Genomic DNA, 19,809 nt, shown 5'->3' with positions numbered 1-19,809 from the left:
TGCAGCTTCCCGCCCTTTTTCTTCCCGCCGTGGGACCGCGTTCGCCGCGCGGCAATAGCTGGGACGGCGCCTCGCGCTGGGCGGGAGCGTTCCAGAAAGTTCTGGTCCGCCTCTGGGCGGGAGCGCGGCCGGGCTTTGCGCGGGTTAGGGAGCGTGGCGGTGCGAAGCAGCCGGGAGGCGTTACGGATTGCAGGTAAGCTGAGCGCCCTGCTAGTCCTGCGGTGGAGACCGGTATTGCACGCTGTGATCGCGTCTGCAGCGACTCGCGCCCGATATAACGCACTTTGCTCGTCCTGTGGTAACATTGTTTCTTTCTGCGGTATGACAGACGCAAAGTGTGAAGAGCAAAACTTTCTCTCCGACGGTGAGTGCTGCAGCTGTGCCACCAGGCAGCGGGACGGAGTAACTCACGTCCTCCTTCCTCAGCTTTCTGCATTTGGAAGTGCAAAACTAACAGCCAGCGCCCACTGCTCTCGGATGTTTGCTGGTCTGTAGCCCTGTGCCAAAGGCAGATCGCTCCTACAGAGTCGGTGAGACTTTCAGACGAGCCCTTCTGAGAGCAGGAGCACACAGCTCCTGCTTCAGGTCGGTGTTAGGGGCTGAGAGGTCTTGGTGCAAAGGCGTTGTCCATAGACCACGAGAAATATTTGGTATAAAATGCCACAGCTGATAAAATATTGGTAACTTAAATGCATAATGATAGGATTTTTCAGGAGCAGCTCCAATTTAATGCCTGATGGAGCAGAGTCGTTCGCACCTGTTTACAAAATGTCTCTCTGGCTAGATTTGTACATCTAAAAACTCGTGCTGAGATAGCAAATCACTCTTTGAATTTAATTAGCTAAGTCATCTCTATAAACTTTGCTTGCTTGAATGTGGCCTTGTAAAAGAGATCAGAGGGTAGGCATTTTTCCTGTCAGTGGAATAGAGCTAGAATTTGATGGCTAGTATGCACTGCCTCACTGCTACATGACATTCAGAATTGCAGGCAGTCTTTCTCTGGGAGCAAAGCAGTGCTAAATAAACCTGTGTGATCTCAAAGGCCAGGACTATTTTAGCTAAACATGGACTAGAAACCAAATTAGCCTCCTGGGAGATGTGGAAGCTTTCTGTTTCCTTCATGTAACACTGTTGGGTTGTTTTGTTTTGTTGTTTTTGTTGCTGTTGTTGTTTTTGCTGGTGGCATTGATTGATTGATTTGTTCTATTGGCTTTCTGCTGTACCAGACAGGGAGAAATCTCCAAGCTCCTGTTGGTGCTGTGATGTGGTTGCAGGCTTGCTAGTATGCAAAGCGGTTGAGTGCCCTGAGCTTCTTTGGTCAGGAATACCTTGAAGAATGGTGTTCGGCAGTGCTATACCATTTCACTAGTAATTGCCCACCTGGCAAGTGAAATGCTTGATTTAAAAAAGAAAAAAAATAAAAAATAAGGCAAAAAACATATTTTCAGTTACTAATTGTGCAATTTAGGCTGTTACCTTATTTAAGGTATTATTTACCTTTGGATGACAAATATTAGATATTTAAATCTTGCCTCTCCAGCTCATTGCTTTCCCAAAACTGTGAGAAGAAAGAGTCTGAACTCATTTTCGTGGGATCAGGCGTTGATACAGCTCGTTGTGTTTGCTCACTGGTGTCCCATTCCAGTAATACATAACAACCAAAATTTTCCAGGGATACTTGACATTTCTTTGGCACAATTTCTTGGAGTATCCCGAATTGTACAACAAATAACGACAGAAGAATTTGCTTGGATGCGATAGTGGTTTCTTACCAGACCTCCTTTGCAATGCAGGCATTGTACCAGGACTGAAGAAGCACAGCTGTGCACAAGTGTGGGCTTAAACACCTATGAAGACTGTAGTGCTGCTTCTAAGATTGCCGCAGGTGGTTTCCTTGATGTAGTTTTCAGTCACACAGATAAGGGTGACTTTACTGTTTTCTGTACACCATTTCCTTCCTCACCTTTTGGATGACTTAGGCTAAGATGGTCCAATGGTCCAATTCAGGATGAGATCAAGTTACTAATTGTGGAATAGCTGTCAGGCCTGTACCAGGCTGAACTACATCCTTGGTGCAGAAATTGCTGCAGTACCACTCCATTTGCACAGCAGTGCATCGAGTAATGCAGGCTGTTGTACAAGTGAGAAAGTGAGATCAATTAATTGTAGTTCAGTCAACAGTGAAGCCAGCATTTACATCCTATGCAATGAAAAAGTTTCTTCCAAGATAGAAACTTTAAGTGGTTGCTTTTAAGATACCTTTTTTTTCTTCAATGTTTTAAAACTGTGTAGTGTTTTTACTTCAGAAGTGGTAGCGCTTGTTCTCTGCACTCTATGAGTGTCTCCAAGCTTGTCCCTCACTTGTAATTTTTTCTTGCTGCAGTGAGAGATGAGGAAAATAAACACCAGATAGATAAACCGTATTACTATCTATATCCTGCTTGTTTTTCGGAAAGATAATTGTATGAAAAATATCTTTGGACCCAAACCTTGCTATTTGCAAGGCCCTTTGGGGCATGGCACATCAAGAAACAAGTCGTAGGAAATAGCAGCTCGTAGGTAATTCAGGTCCCGCTGTTGGTGGTGCTTTGCTGCACTTTCAGCAGCTGCTCACGAGAGGGAGCTCACAGAAAGCTTCAAGCGTTCCTGCGGTTAAAAGAATATTAAGAACCAGAAATATCTCTGTATGTTGTGAACTGTGCTCTCTCCAAACATTTACATTCCGTGACTATAAACCTTCTTGTCAAAAATTCAGTTTCATCTTCCAGTGTGTTTTCTATATCTCGAAATTGACTGTGTTCTTTGGAATAATTACCCCAATTTTATAATTGCTCTCTTTTGGGCAGAGGGAGCCAAAATATTTTCTTACATTCTAATCTTACTATGAATTCTCAAACCCAAAAGGTCTCCTATAAATAACCCTCAAAAGAGTAGATTAATAATGACAATATCCATAAAGCAATTTTCTTCCTTCTTTAACAGGAAGATCTTGAAAGATTGAGGTGCTGCCTCCTGATTTAAAGCAGGTGCCCAGTCTCGTGTTCTCTGCATGAAATTAAATACAGGGTTATTCATATTAGCACTTCAGAATTTAGCTGTGCAGTCTTTGCGTTTTCACTCTCTTTTCTGATGATAAAATAGATGCACCACGAATGTCGCTTTCCTAAAGGAGCTGTTTCCAGTTGTGCACCGCTGCTCCTGTTCCTCTCACACAGACTCTGTTTGCGCTCAGGAATGTTTTTATATTTCTCATATAGCGAGAATTATTTCAGTGATGTGAAAGGGCTTTGTTTATGTCCAGCTTATGCATTTTCAGTGTCTTAATGAAGAAGACACTGGCTTATTTAAGGTGCTATTTGGTGATTAATAGAAAAAAATCACGCTTTGCTCTTTCAGAGGGCTGATTGGAGGGAGTACATACAGGTGTGTTAACAGTCAGAGCATGTGAGTTCCATGCAATAGCTAGTAAAGGATTTGTCTCCTGCTCCTCTGTGCCAGGTGTCCTTAGCAGGCTCGTTTCGACCTCCTGGTCAGGGCCTGGTGTTCTTGTGAGGGGAAAACAAGCTCTAAGATTTGTGGGGAATATTTCTGAACTTACACAGAATGTAGTTGTTGGATGAAAATCTGCTTTTATTATTGAAAGAATGTTTGTAAAATACATTTTTATCACTGTAGTGCTTAAATCAGGGTGATCTATCTGATCCGAAATGATCATTTTTCTTACAAGAGGTTTGTTTCATGAAATGTTTTTGAAATTATGTTCCCCACCAAAAAAAAGGGTTATTTAAATTACAGTACTGCTGATTGATTTTAAAATAAATGCAACAATGAAAAGAATTGAGATCTTCTGCGTTTAGGTAGCAGTAAAGAAGAAGAAATATTTTGGAAATGTAATTTTTAAAAGATTTGCTCAGAAAAATATTAAATGGGATGCTTTGTACACTTGTAGGCTGTGTGCATGTAGTTAATCAAGTTTTGTTTCTGAGGCAGTACTGCAGTGAACTTATGCAAATAGAGTTAATAATGACATACTCAGGTCAATAAAGCAACAGTTGGCATTTAGGAATCCATGCACTAATAACAGGGGATCTACATCCTTTCCAAGTGGTGTTTTTCCTCCCCATTTCCAAATGGCGCCAGGAGATTTTAGGATGTGTTTCAGGTTTTACTGTGAACTGTTTGGAATTTCCATTATCATTGCAGCAAGTTTTCTTCTTGCAAGCAGGAAAGCATAAAAGTTTATACTATATAATGGTTCTGAAGCGTGACTAAATCTTAATATTATTGCAAATGATGGATTACAGGAGGATTGTTTTTTTTCTGGACTTCTAAAAAAATTTCATATTGCAAGTGCACTCAGAATTACAGGGCTTTCTTAAGTTAATTTTATATCCCTTATATTATGGGGTTTGATTTAGTAAAAGCTCTGGATTAATCAGAAGAGGCTGAGATGTGCAGTAACTGCAGCTGGGACGGAGGAAGGCTTTCCTTTGTCTATGAAAAAAAACAAACAAACCCAAACAACTTTATATTTTCCAGTGACTTTGGATTGTAGAAAATACAGGTGTTGAGGTATTTCAGAATTAGGCTGCTACGTCTGTAATCAGAATAGGATGTTTAAACTGGGCAGGAGCCAAAGGCTCAAAATAATGAATTTCAGTGCACTAAGTGATGAACTGATGTAACATTCAGTGGCAATCCATGTGTAGAGGGTTTGAAAGCTCACAGCAACACAGAACATAGGAAGGGAAGATGTAATCTAGTTCCTTCTCTTTCTGCCTCTCATTATATGTGTTACATGTATTTTAGATTAGCGTAGGTCATAGCTTGGGAAACACCTTCATGCTAAATGAATAAGCTGCGGAGATGCCTCTAGATTCTGTCAAGAAATTCATTTTAAAGGATACAAATGTGGGTAAGTAACAGATAATTCACATGGAGTGATTTGCTGCAATGAAATATTAGGAAAAAAGGAATATTGTGTGTAATTTATCAAAGAAATAAAGCCCATGAGTGGGGAGAGTCATACTGTAATTCCTGGTCTGATGCATTTGCTACGCTGTAAGAGCCCATCTGAGCTGTGCCAGTGCGTGAAGCGCTTGGCTTGAGTCAGCTGTCAGCTCAGGGCTGCCTCTTCGGTCAGGACTGCAGAGTATTTGGTACTCCAGAGCCTCTGAAGACCTAGGCCTGTCACTTTTAGCAGTGGGAACTCAGTGTACACGTTCCTTTGGATCCCTGCATCTGGTGCCATACAAGTGCTGCTTGCTCAGGTATTTCCCAGGTTTTGAAGTTCTGGGAAGCCCTTCAGCCAGGGCAGTGTGCCACTGACCTTGTTCAGAGCTTCTCTAAAACAGTGCAGAAACAGAGCTTGCAGCCATGCTGTTTGATCCTAGATTTTCTTTGTCTGTTAGCTCGATCTTTATAATTCTGTATTCCTATGCCAATAAAAATTCTCTTTGTTTTAGAAAAAATAACTGTAAGATTGTGTCACTCCACACCAGTCGCAAGGAACATGAATTAGATGTGAAAATACTCTCAATTCAGGATTAATCCAGTACTTAATGTGCTTTGTAAGTATAGCTGTCCTCTTCTTCCCCCAAGAAAAATTAAGATGCTAGCTGACATTTTCTAATTTTTCTTAGTGTATTCATGACTGCACATTTTAAAGCAGTCTTAACTAAGGTATGCGGTTCTCAGCTTAATTAGTTTGGCAGCAGTTAGGACTTGATGCTAAAAGAAAAAAGATAGCATGTGTGGTACAGAATTATGTGACTGTGTTACTCTGTTGTTCTTCATATATCGTGTGACATTGGATAAGTCATTCAGCTTATCTGTGCCTTAATTTCCTTTTGGAATTAGAGATAAATTTCTTCATTAAAACAAACAAACAACCACTCCTACATTTCTTAAATAAATCTTGACCTATCAATCCCACAACAGGTGAGCTGTTCTCATTAATATTTTCATTTCCTAGGTTCAGATCTTCAGTGCTGATCGCTGTTGGTTGTGTTTCAGCTCAAATGCTGCCTGACAAATGTATTTTCAAGTACTGATCAAATTTTCGTAGCTCGTGTACCTGAACTTATTTTTGCAGATGGGCAGGTACCATCACAGCTGTGTCTGTTGCAGGCGCAGGTCTTGCACTGCACCAGGGTACAAGTGAGTCTTGAGAGCTTGGGGACAGGTGTTTGGAAATCAGCAGTTGTACAAAGAATCCAGCTGGTGACTGAGTGAAGCCTTTGTACGTAAGTGTTTCAGGAAAGTCTGTTCAGTGATGGGAGAGCTGTGACGTCTGCCCTGACAGTGTTCTGTGCCCTGTCTTCAGCCTTTTGTGGGTCTGATCAGTGATTCTGGATGATTTTTTCTGAATCCAGTTCAAAACGATTGCATGTCCTCCCAGTCTCTCGCAAAGAGATGGAGCATAAAATGCATAACTTTCAAACCATTTTCCCTGCTACCTATCTTTGGTGTACATACTGTCCAAGTAACTGGAGACTCTGGCATTGCAATGGATTAAACTTTTGAACTGCAACTTTCCCAATGCTTCTGAAGTCCCTTCATCTCTTTATGTCTTTTTTTTTTTTTTTTTCCCCTGACAATTCTATTGATTTTCCCCTCTCAATTATTGTGGAGTGAAAAACAGGGCAACTCTTTAGAGCTTTAAAAGACAAGAGAAATCATCCACAAGGGTGGCTGGTGATTTCAGTATTTGGGAATATTCAGAAAGGAGGGGAGAGGGAGTAATTTTGTTTTCCGTACTAAATATTATACCAGGTCCATTGAAAAAGAACTCAACTTTGTATTAGTGTATAGATTTGCCATTAAATCGTTAAGAGGGTCATTAGACTGATTCAAATTCACTGTTGGATTTTCCAGATGGGCTTTCTTGATATTAGAGGCGCTTGTGTATTCAGAATGAATTGCAGGAAGGGTGTCAAACAACTGTCAGGGTAGCTGCTGCTGAAATCTCTGCTTGGCTCAACTTAGAATTTATTGATATTTAGTGAAAATATTGGTGAGAACATAACCTTTTGTAATGTTTAATGTTTTATTGGCTGTAAAAGATAAAATATAGAGTAAATGGAAGTAAAATAGTATTTTGTTAGATCAGGAGCTAGATTTATGCTTCTGCTTACTGATAGAATAATCAGTGGGTCATAAAGATCAGACCGCCTGCCTCCTATCTCTTCGTTTTTTATGTGTGTATTCAACAATCCCTTCTTTGTGATAGTTAGACCCATGGGAGCTTACCAAAACACCAGGCCCCTTTTGTCCAAGCGTATTAAATTGGCTCTTTAGATCAAGAAGAATGTAGTGGATACTTCTATTTCAGACATTAAGCAGTTGGGATAGGACTAAATAGACTAGGATGCTTGACATGTGCAAATGGAGCACTTGCTCACAAGGGACGCTCGGCTGTGTTGGGAGCTAATTCAGTGCACAAAAACCAGGCATTAAATAAATCGTGCATTAACATTTGGTGAGGAGTAATAAGCAAATAGAGATGTCTCGACCGTTCAGATTAAAAATGAGTGGAAATGTGCACCTCAGCATTTTTTGCAATGTCTGTAGTGTGCTCCTCTTTAAATAAATAGTGGAAATACAATATTTGAAGGCTTCTCTGAAAAATGGAAATACATTGAAATTAGTACTCTGGTTATACTGTCAATAGATAGTATGTGTGCTGTTAATGAACTTGGTAAGCTCTCGTGATCGGTGTTGAGGGAGCAAAGTGTGTGTGCACCATGAGGGTGTGCTGATGGTAAAGCTGGGTGCTGTGGCAGAGAGGCGTGAGCAGCATCTTTGTCACCGTGCAACTGTCCAGTGGAGGCACAGGGAGTTTCCTACTCTCCAGAGCTGACAGTGCTGGGCTTTTCTGTTGCTGTTTTGGGTTGGGTTTTTGTTGTTGTTTGTTTGTGGGCTTTTGTTTTGTTTGTTTGTTTGTTTTCTGTGGGTAGGAGAATAGGCTTGTAGCTTTGAGTTATTGTAAAAACTGTGGTGATTTTATTGGTGGCATTTAGAAGGCACTGGTCAGGATGTGTTTTTTTTAGATTAAGGTGGTGTTTCTGATTGTCCTGTTAAAGCAATTTTCTCAGAGAGTAGAATTCATCCCAATGACCCAATCATTTAACTGAGTAAATCTTGCAAGAAAATGCCAGCCTCAGCAATGCCTCTTGTAGACTTGGTATCAGCACTCTCGAGTTTTGTTTTGTTAATTGTACCAACTTTGCTGAAACTCTGAACCTCCCTTTTCTCTCAAAACTAGGGCTATAAATGTACTTTTTTTTTTTTTTTTTTAATTACATGAACTTTGTAAAAACCATGAACCTGCTTTTCTGCTTTAAACAAGAGGATCAGTTTTGCTTCTGGTTACTTTTCCCTCCTTCCTTTCCCAACCAAGGCCTCCTTTCTACCCCTCAGTAGGAAAAACGAAACTCTTTTTCCTCTCTACAAAATCTCCAGTGCTGTACAAGAAGTAACATACCAAAATTCAAAATGTGAAGTGAGAAAACCTGGACAGTGCATGTCATTCTTTCCAGAATTATATTTAGTGATCTGTTCTTAGATTTCTAGTAATACAGAAAGATTTTTATTACAGTTTTACACTCTGGCTTACCTGCGCTGAAATAATCTCTTCAAGCAAAAGCAACTGAAAACCTTGCTGTAAGAATGCAACACTGGTTACTGGTGCATTTCTCTAAGTCCTTTACTCTCTGAAGGAAAATCTAGATGAGTTTTTAGCCACCACTGTGAACTGTAACAAAAAATCAGAATTATATTTGATCTGGGTTATGAAATGGGCTGTTTTTCAGTGCTTTCCTTTAACATCAAGGAATGTCCTACTCTTACAGCACTGGCAGTGTGGGCAAAATGCATGAAAAATAGTACTTTACATATTATTTCTATTCAAGCTTTTATCCCAAGAGATCCCAGAGATCTTCAGTAACTGCAGTAGAACCTGCTTTTGATTGAAGAGGACTGACAGGCCTCAATTGTTGCAGCACATTTCCATTAGTTGTGTTGTGGTTTTTTTTCCTCTCACAATAATATTTTTTTCTGCCTCTAATGGCTGGGTGGGGGAAGATAGCTGTATCTGAAGAGACTTCTATCTTTGCAAACCTGCTGATATCCCAGGAGACAGAAGTGAAGAAGTTTTGGTGTGTAGCTTAAGGATAGTAGCTCACAAGAAACATTCTCGCCATGGCTGTGCTTTTCTGGTGTAGTGAACTGTGCATGCAGACATACTGCTGGAATGCAGCTGTAATTCAGTGGAACAAAGCATCCTATACACCATGATAGGAAGGGGGGGGAATGAAATTCTGCTTCTGCTGTCTTTCCCTATCACTATCATCCGTCTGTTTTCTTCTAAGAAAAACAAAGGTTTCTCTCTGATAAACTTAGCCAGATCAGTCATGGATTTTCCTGCAGCACTGATTTCCTGGCTTCTGGAGCATCTTGACCAATCTACTTAGAAAGTAACTGATTGAGTGAGAGCTTGAGTCACAGGAGATGAAAGAGATCTTAGAATAGAACCATGCAAGTGCTGCTCCATTTGGCTCTTAACAGTTCTAGTTGCTACTAAGGAGCACAAGACTCTTTTTAAAGCCTAGTTCCACTAATGAAATATGGCACTTCTATTAAATATGTAAAACCACCCAATTGTCAAGTACATACAACATAGAGAAAAGACAGCTGAGCAATGCTGCTTGGCTGCAGGCAGGGATTTGCAAAGTCTGCAAAAAAAAAAAAAAAAAAAAAAATCCAGCAAGGAATGGTAACAGTCTGCATTGCAGTACAACTCCTGCAAGAGTGCGCTGTACTTTTCATCTTCCTTCACTGTACCTACATGAAAGGATCATCTGGAAGGGCAGCTGTTGGCCTCGCACCAATTCTAAATAATGGATGGTACCAGTGTTTGCGTTCTTCTTTTGTGCAGCCAGTTTATGTGTCATTTTACTGGCTCATGGAGCCCAAGGAAATATGATTTGGAGCCAACTCTGGTTCCATGGCTCTGGTTTGCCTAGCTCAGGAAAAAGACAGGGCTGTTTCAGATGGGCCATCTGGCTCTCTTGTATGGGCTTATTAGTAATAGTGGAGGTGGGCCTATTAGCTTGGGACAGGAACTCAGAAACAGATGCTTTGTTTACGTGAAAAATATGGCTGGAAGCCAAAGCACTAATCATGATTGCCTCTGAAGTGGTTCTAATCATCTGTGTGAGACTGCCTCAGCTCTTGTGTTGTTTGTACAAGCTGGTAGTTTAGAGGTGTTGTGTACAAGATATTTGTAGTCATAATTTCTCCAAACAGGTTAAGGCAAACATTATGAGAATCAGCATATTAATGTGCTGTGTTTCAAATTAGAATTATAAACACTTTCCTCATTGGAGGCCTAATCTGCTAGGAAGAAGCCAGATGTTTACTGATGACACCATTATTTAGAAGGACCTATCAAACTAAAACAAATTATTATTTAACTGGAGGAAAGCCTTGTTTTACACATCAACCCGATGAATCAACTCTGTGCTGATAAAGCCTGAAGTAATTTTTGCTTTTCAGGCAGCAGACCAAACATGAATCCCACCATATTTGCAGGTTCCTCTTATTGGCTTTAGGAAAGCAAAAGGAGGAATGCCTACATTTGAATCACCTGTACAGAATAAATGGAAGTAGGAAAAACACAGGCAGAATGATGGTGGGGTGTTGCCTTCTTTTTACCAGAAATGACTGAGCAACAGACTAAATTGCTTTTTAAGACTTCAGTGAACATTTTAAAAAGAATTAAAATAAAGTTAGAAAGCTTTGAGAAAAATTGAACAGTTGAGCATACTCTCTTTAATTCCCTTCCCTTTTTCTGTGTTGTTTGTTTTTTACTGGTTTAAATATGTTTTGGAGATGTGGGAATTATAACTAGCTTCATATATGCTTGTATTCTTAAATTCTTTGGAGTGTTCTGAAATGGTGTGATAAGAAATGATGCTTTTAGACGGGCTGGCTTTATCTGTTCACTTTTTTTTTTCCAAATATCTGGCTCTATAATCACCTTCTAACAGAGATTTGCAGGAAAGGCAACTATCTGAATCTGTCTCATGATCTTCCGAAAATGTTAGTATCGTTAGTCTCAGAAAATATTCTCATCTTACATAACTTTGCATCAAAGCAACTTTGTTTTTCTTTCATTAAGTCTTTCCTGCTTTGGTAAGCTGAAAAACCAACGCTGTTTTTTGGTATTGTATATAACGCCAGAATCTATAAGTCATTTAAGACCACATTTACAATGCTAAGCTTTTAGATTATCATGAAGTTTACTTTTTTTGTTGAAGTAGTTGAGCTTCAGACTGTGCTTACACTGACGTCAAAATGTTGCTGTGCCAAAATAAAGGCTTTTGCTCAGTGTAGGGAGAAGAAAGTAAGGTAATGTATGGATTGTGTCATGATTGCAGTCATCTGCACACTAGTCAGAACACGCAGGATTTGTGCCACCCCAGTGTAATTTACATCATTCTGCCTGTGGGTACATAAATCGATGCTTTTCATGTGTTCTGATAGATTGCAGAACTAGCAGATGGAAAAAAAAGGAACACCACCTTCATTGAAACCTGTGTGTATGGCCGAATTGTCAATCTACAAAGTGGGATATTCTTAATATTACGAAATAGACAATCAAAATGGGTTTACTGTGTAAGGGGAATAAGCGATCCCTGGAGTTAACTGTGTGCTAGAAGTGCCCAAACATTACAGTTATTTGCATGTAGTAGAGACTCAAACAATTTGATTTCCAAAAATTAAAAAAAGTAACCTGAAATCTATATTTTAGGTATAGATATTAGCAAAATGTATTGTGGGTTCTTGAGATGCTAGGTGGCTTGTAGGAGAAAATAAAAGGTATAAGGTGGAATAAAATCTGGCATCATATGACTGTATCTGCTGCTAATTAAGCATTGTACCCTTTTTTCTTTTTTTTTTCTTTTTTTTTTTTTTTTCTTTTTTTTTTCTTTTTTTTTTTTTTTCCCACTCCTGTATTGCAGAAGTGTAAAGGTTGGGCATGTAAAAGCACTCCTGTCATCCTTTTGATAGGAGAGTATTATAGAACTGAGCACTCTCAGTTCTCCACTGAAATCTTCCTAGAAGCTTGGACTTGAAGGCAAGCATGATAATCTCTGAGCAAATCCTGCAATATTGCTCTTAATGAAGCCCTTTTGTGGCTAGGCTCTGCAGCCTGTGATATGTGCAAAAATAACTCGTGGTTCAAAAAACACCTCTACACCCCCCAGAGTGTACAAGCTTAATTGGTAGAAATCCCTGCTGTACCTATCACTCTCCTATCTGTCATCTTACTGGGCTTCTTAAAGCACAGAGACAAAGTGAAAAGTTATTTCTTTTCTGTGTGTCAGAACTTCCTGAGTGCACATAGGGCCATAAAACAAATAGTCATTTCTTTTTTAATTAGCCCATTCCTCATTTTTCCAGCTACTTTATCTGACAAGTGCATCATCAGTTTTTGCCTTCATTTTAAAACTTAGGACAACGGTACAACTCTATCAATGTGAGCATCTTTTGCATGCACAAAGAGTCTGCTTTAGTGTTCCTGGTATTGTCTAGACTGAGCGCTGTGGTTTGTGTGAAGATTTTTGTTAATAGCCATGTGGAGTTCTCTCTGTATTGGCTATATTAATGGCTGCAGGAGTCATCTATGTTTTAAGTTCACAAGGTGTTCAATGAAATGAGGATATAAAATATTGGCTTAGCAATAGCATCAAACCATAGTTGAAAACCAAAAATATAACTGAGGTCTTTTTTAAGACTGTTTCAAAACTGTGCATTCTCAATTAGCGTGGTTAGATATTTGGTTAGGTGGTATGTCTTTTGTTCAGGAGTCAAGAGAACATCAGGAAGTAACTGTGAGGACAAATTCAATGGTCCTGACCAGAGAAAAGCTCATACTGACACGTGTTCAATAGAGACCACAGAATTTGCCCAGGAAGAAGGAATTCTACCTTCGTAGGCTGAAAATGTATAATTAAAGGCCCAAGTGCATTTTCTTTGAAGTCAGTTGGGGCTACACATGGAGAGAGTAACTGTTCAGTGTAAGTAAAGGTGTCTGGCCCAAAAATTTTTTTTAACAGATGTTGTAGTGCGTTAAAATAATCTGAGAATCAAACATAGAACAAACGTAATGTTTCAGTTAATGAGTCTATTATGCCTTATTTCCCTTGGAAACTTGTAATTATAATTAATTACCTCAAATCTGCTGCTAATCCATTTCAGCTTAGAAAAGACATGAATTTTAAAAAGTTAATTTTCTTCTGCTATGTTCTTGTATTTGAATATTGAAATAATATTACAACTGAATAACTTTGATTTTACATATATCTTCAAACACTTGTCAGGTTCTCACTGTGCTACATTCAATTGCTGTTGAGCAGATGCTTGTAAAAATATATCAGGGAATGAATAGGTAGACTGTGCGATTGTATCAGCTGGAAAATAATACTTTAAATTATATTTTCAAGCTGCATTGAACAGTGATAAAGTTTGTGTGTTTCTGCATACTGAAAGGAGATACAAAAGCAAAAATGGTACCCTTTCACCAGTTCTCAAACAGAATGTTTTTGACTGAACTTTAGGATGTCCAGCCATTATGTCAGCTGTCATAGAAACACAGATGGTCCCGCGGGGAGAAGACCCCTTAGGATCAAGTCCAACTCTTTGGCTCCATATCGGGCAACCTAAGGATTAAGCCATATATCTAGAAGTGTTGTCCAGGTATTTCCTGAATGATAGCAAACCTGGCACCATGGCTACTTCCCTTGGAAGCTCACTGCAGTGCCTTAGTGCCTCTCTCATTGAAGAACATTTTGCTAATATTCAATCTGAACTTCCCTGGCACAGCTTTAAGCCATTTCTATCCAACTTCTTACTTGCTGTTTTCAGTGAGACAATGCTTTTCATGTAAACATAGAAATGTAGGATGGGTTGGGTTGGAAGGGACCTTTAAGATCACCTAGTTCCAACCTCTCTGCTATAGGCAGGGACATCTCCCTTTAGACCAGGTTACTCAGAGCCCCATCCAACCTGGCCTTGAATGCTTCCAAGGAGGGGGCATCCACAACCTCGCTGCACAGCTGGTTCTGATATCTCATCACCCTCGTAGTAAAGAATTTCCTCCTAATATCCAGTCTAAATCTATCCTCTTCCAATTTAAAACCATTTCCCCTCCTCCTGCTACTACCTGCCCTTATAAGAAGTCCCTCCCCAGCTTTCCTGTAGGCCCCCTTCTGGTACTGGAAGGCCACCAATATAAGGTCTCCTTGGAGTTTTTTCTTCTCCAGGCTTAAGATCCCTGGCTCCCTCAACCTCTCCTCATAGGAGAGGTTCTCCAGCCTTCTGATCATCTTCGTGGCCCTCCTCTGGACCTGCTTCAACAGCTCCTTGTCCTTCTGGTTTTGGGGGCTACAGTACTGGATGCAGTACTCCAGGTGGTTTCTCATGAGAGCAGAATAGAGGGACAGAATCACCTCCCTCGACCTCCTGGTCACACTTCTCTTGATGCAACCCAGGATATGGTTGGTCTTCCGGGCTGCAGAAGCACGTTGCCGGGGCTCATGTTCAGTCTTTAATCAACTGACACCTGCAAGTACTTCTCCTCAGGGTTGCTTGAAAGCCATTTTAAGAAAGGAAATACTCTATCAAGCTAACAATACTAAATCCAGGATAGTTGTAAACCTATGACTGTGACTATAGACCATATTGCTTTACATTAGCTGAAAAAATTGTCCATTATGAGGTAACGGCATGACCAGTCATTTGACCAATTAGATTCCAAGTCATGATATTTAGCCTGCTGCATATATATATGCATATGTATCCAGTTTTGTTCATGTAGCTTTCTAACAACTTTTTCAGAAGACTTTTAAATGGTTTAGTAGCTATAGCTCTGTTCTTGCAATGGCTCTGAAGAAGAAGAATCAGGATTGTCACGGAGTTATCTAGATCTATCTGTATCCATGACAGGGAAGCAGCGGGCCAGCAGGCCCACCGGCCCAAAAAGGGAAAGGTAAAGGGGGAAGGCTCGGTCATAAAACCATGACAAGGATTTATGAAGATAGGCCTTATGGCATAACTGACTGCAGTTTTCAAGGAACGGTTGCACTTCACAGTTCATTGCTTTGCATGTTTTCTTGTATCTGCTAAGCCACTGTTTCCCTGAGTTGCTGACGGTTGGCCCTGTCTGAGAAGGGTGAATAAATTTCTAGGGCTGGCTGGAAAAGCTGCAAGAATGACACCCACAGCAAATCATGTCTGGTATTACCTGTATGTAGTCTTTCAGAGTCTGTGCTCTCCTGCAGCTTCTCCTCCAGCACCAAAGAGGTCCTGGAAAGAATGCAATGCATTGATAATAGTCTGGACTGTGTGATCAATTGCTTGGAATACTAGCTATGGTCAATGGAGACAAAAAATGGTGAGTAGTATTGGTGTTCCGCATCATAACATCAAGTGGAGCACAGAGATTTAAACAGTTAATGCTCCAGTTCCGTGGACTGTCAGTATTTCTGGGTTCCTGGTTCTCAGAAGAGCTACGTATCCCAGACTTCACTGTTCTGTTTCCATTTTCTATTCAGAGGAAAAGATAAAACTGCTCACAAGTCACAAGACAGCCCCCCTTCCTTTACTGCTTGTTTCTGCAGCGCATTCTCCCTAGCTGTTTTGCATTCAGCATTAGGCCTTTGGTTTTGGACACTCTTGGTTGATTTATTAGCCTCAATTTCAATTGTATTGTATTACATTGTGTTACCTTGCATTTCGATATAATATTTAGTAAATTAGTTTCTCCCTTAGCTCGTTGCTGCTGTTTTCTTTTTCGGCCCATCTCCCTCTCCTGAGGTGTGGGTCCATGGTTTCCCCTCCCCATTAGTCACAGAACCAGGCTGAATCAGCCCAGAAACCGTTGACACAGGGACATCCAAATATCACTCCAAGTATATAAACTTGAAGTGTATAAACTCTAGTTTATTTTGATTTATAGCAAGAACTGTGCTACAGCGCGTTGTTTCTAAATACTGTTTTATGACAAGGTACTTCCAGGTGTGCGGTTTGTGGTGTACAATGTTACGATCTGACACTTCTTTATCCTAACCAAGTGCTAAATATTTGTGAAACGAATGTTATAAACATAGACAAAGAGAGATCCTCTTTGCTTCAGTTCTTTTTTTCTGTAAAACAGCCTGTTTGAGACTTGAGTGATCTTGTCAAAGATTCAGGCTGTTTTTCTCTAACGTTTAAAATGATTCTTTTAGTTGCTAGAAAGTCATAATGCTTATGAAATAGATGGTGTGAAAATAGAGCGTAGACATTTCCCAGTTGACCTAGGAGTTACTCTGGAGTTATTCCATATCTTTAAAAAAACAGTTATAAGGATGTGAATCTTTGTTTTGCTGCTCTTCAGCGCTTTGCGGGATTGCAAAGTAGTGTCCTCACTAGATTTTAATTTTTATCCTGCCCTCCAACTAGTTGTAGGAGCTACAAGCTATGTACTGCCTTTCTGGCAACTACTGTCCTGAAGACAGGAAATGGGTTAGGGGAATCCAGTCGAGGTACCCAGGGACAAATCTCACTTCAGTTGTAAGAGCTCTTGGGAGTTTCTGGAAGAGGACAGGTTGATTTTAGTATTGTCTTAATAGTTTATGAGCCTTATGGGAAATGTCATTATGGGAAGAAACAACAAATGAAATCTATTTCATTTGTTAAGTGTAAAATCCACCTTTGAAAGTTGGAATCACCACCTATGTACAACGTTTGCATATTAAAAGAACGCTTGTATTCTGTTTGTATATGTTGGAAAGCGATAGTCTATGGTTGGTGGTATACTGAAGTAAACCCTAGTGTATCAAATGGTTAGTGTGATAATTTGAGGCAGTTCCTGAAAGAAAGAGAGTCGGGCATAATTGCTTCAGTTGAGTGAGGTTGTGTGTGTGTGTGTGTGTTATTGATATCTACTTCTGCCTGAAAACAGTTGTGTGCAGAGGAAATGGATCCAAAAAGGATTGCATATAAAACCGAAAAAATCAGGGCGCATTGACTCACAGGGTTAAACTGAAAGATACTGAAACATTACTATCCTTATGGTCTGGAATTTAGCAGCCTCTTTAAACTTGGAGGTCTTGGATGTAGGAAACATGAAGAGTATATTAGGAAACAAAGGATATATTAGAAAACATAGGGCACATGACCTGTAGCAGCTGTTTTTTTGGTGTATTTTGAAGGTGCCATATTCTATCTATGTATAGCAGCAGGCATTAACAACTTGCATGAGACTGTCTTTAATTTGTCTTCTAGTAAATGTTATACATACCCAGTACCATTCAACTTGAACTTGATGATCGTTGTGGACCCCTTCCAACTCGGGATATTCTATGTCTTCGTGACAACATGGCTAGAACTGTGATTTCATTATCTGTGTGTCACTGGCAGGATGTGACAGCATGCAGTGTTTGAGCTCAGCATGCAGGTTTGACTTCATGTGAAGTACTTTACAGATCTTGCTGCTGTAAGGAGGATTTGTTCTAGATCTCAGGCAGTGGTCAGCGCTTCTTGCGAAACCTGTGCTTGAACTACCAGATTCCTAAACCCCTGAAAAATGTTTGCAGGATGGTAAAGATATTAAATAAAGATTCTGCTTCAGCAAATTTAAATTCCTCAATTTCTTTGTAAAATATACAGAGAGAAATTAAAGAAGTACAGTTTCCCTAGTATACAACATGTAGTAATAGGGGTAGGTCTAAGTGCAGTGGTTCGTATTGTTTAATTTTTATCAATAGCATCAAATGTTAAGGAAAACTATCTACTACCGTGACCATTATTTTTAAATCAAAAAATCACAGGATAAACGTTTAGGCTCAAAGCTTTGATTTTTAATTGTCAAAACAAGTTTTGGCTCTGTATATTACTTTCTGCTAAGTCCTATCCTGTAGCATGCTCTCTCATGGTATGTTAAGAGGGGTTTTACTTGTCCTTAGGCAATTGAGTAGTCATCTCCAGTAAAGACAGCAGTTGATTATGTTCATTAGAAACAATTACGGTAAATTGATTTCTGCTGATGTCAATTAATGTCTTCCAAGAGCTGTTCAGAATGGATAATCGACAAGAATCAGGACATTTAAGACTTTGGAATGTGTACTGTGAATGAGAATCTGCTGTCCTTTTCCAGGTTTAACAGCATCATCTTTGGCAGACTTCTAAAAGTAACCTCCCTAATTACTGTGTTGACGTTAATTGATCAGTTCATTCCAGTACTGTATCTGCAGGAGGACAAGTGCTGTGATTAGGGATGGGCTGCACTGGAATCTTACCTCCCACCAGTGATATTTCTCCAGTATTTCCAAATAGTAGGAATTGCTGGTTGAGGTATTTTGTACCTCCCATAGTGGCTCTATATGTGTGCTTGGATGCAGTTATTTACTTAGTTCTTTATTTTTGTATCACCAAACAATAGTAAAGGTACAAGAGTGCCAAGAAAGAAGACTACCCTGTCTTTCAGACTGGCTGGATTCCTGTGTGCAGGGAAATACAATTATATTAAGATATAGAAAGAAACGGCATGGATGCCAATCTAAAGTTCTTGTGCCAAGTTGCTATCCATGAAGTTTCTTTTATAAGGATATTTGGAAATTCCATTATGTATGAAGTGTCTTTTTTTCAAAGAATTTCTTGAATGGGAGTTCTTTCCGTTCTGAAAACTTTTGTTATATTTTTTAGTAGTTACTTGGACTTTTTTCGGAGTTTCCTTATTTTGCTTTGCTCCCTGATGTGTTCTTGTGGAAAAATCAGACTCCAAATGCCTTCTCTGCCTCGGGTGGCCTTGGATATGCAAATCTGTCTTGAATAGCAGAGGAGTTGATAACTCTGGCCTACAGCTCTCACACAAAGGAGACAGATTTGTCTTCTTTACCCCCTGTTTGTCTCCTCAGGAACTGTGTTCTTGGTTGACAATATAAAGCAAAAAAACAGAAAGGAAAAAAAAAAAACCAAAAAGCCCGCTCTAAGCAAAAGTGAGAGAAAGGGGAGTAGGGAAAGAAAAAGCACTGCTTGTGTTTCAACCAAATAAATTGCTTACTACATTTTTTGATAGGTGCTGCTCTTACTGTTTTACTCTCATTAGTGGAAATGAGGAGTATTTTTCTGTCAGATTCTCCACATTTCCCCGTTATTATTGGATTTGTCACAATATGTCACTGAGAAACAAATGTTTCAGAATGGCTCTGAAGTACTTTTACTGGAAAAAAAAAAGGTATGAATTGAGTTATCTCCAATTAATTTATTATGGTAGAGAATAAGGAAACACTACTGTGGGTGGATGTGGAAGAAAAGGTGGCTATTGTAAACATACAGAAGAAATACAAACCTGTGTTGATTAGCAGCTATGTCAGCTGTGTTTAAACAATAGCAGCTTTTTCTCACTCGGTTTGTTATTTAAAGCTTTAAATGTTCAATTTGTGGGTTAATCCTTCTTGTAGGTTTTTACCCTCCATTAGTCGGCGATTGAGGTGTTTATCTTAATTTTCTTAAAGGATGTTGTTAAAAGAAATGAGTATTAACACTCCGAATGGTAATTAAAGATCAAAGCTCTTCTCGGTGGTTTGTGGAGAAGGTGCTGTAATAGACGGGTGGCGGCAATGCACCTAGGAACAGTTTCTAAGCTAGTTACTGACCGGCTATTCCTCACCTTTTGTGCATCGCTGGCTGAATGCATGAGCTGGTAAAAACACTGCTACCAACACACGTAAATTGCCACTGTTTTTGTATTTTGGTTTG

General features: G+C 39.7%; 1 long non-coding RNA gene across 2 annotated transcripts in view; it reads left to right on the top strand.

Annotated features, from left to right (window-relative positions):
- The first annotated feature begins 65 nt into the window (after positions 1–65).
- The window catches only part of LOC125698043 (uncharacterized), a 53,122-nt gene continuing 33,378 nt past the window's right edge, over positions 66–19,809 (top strand). The window contains exon 1 of one of the 2 annotated variants that reach the window (XR_007379060.1): positions 66–193. This is a non-coding gene — a long non-coding RNA (uncharacterized LOC125698043). Of the gene's footprint in view, positions 194–267; positions 365–19,809 lie in introns of those variants that run through there. The other variant, XR_007379059.1, reaches the window with a different exon arrangement.

The sequence above is a fragment of the Lagopus muta genome, chromosome 10 (genome assembly GCF_023343835.1).
Source record: "Lagopus muta isolate bLagMut1 chromosome 10, bLagMut1 primary, whole genome shotgun sequence".
In the NCBI taxonomy this organism is placed as follows: domain Eukaryota; kingdom Metazoa; phylum Chordata; class Aves; order Galliformes; family Phasianidae; genus Lagopus; species Lagopus muta.
Note: the sequence above shows the minus strand (reverse complement) of the source record. Positions and strands in the feature narration are given on the sequence as shown.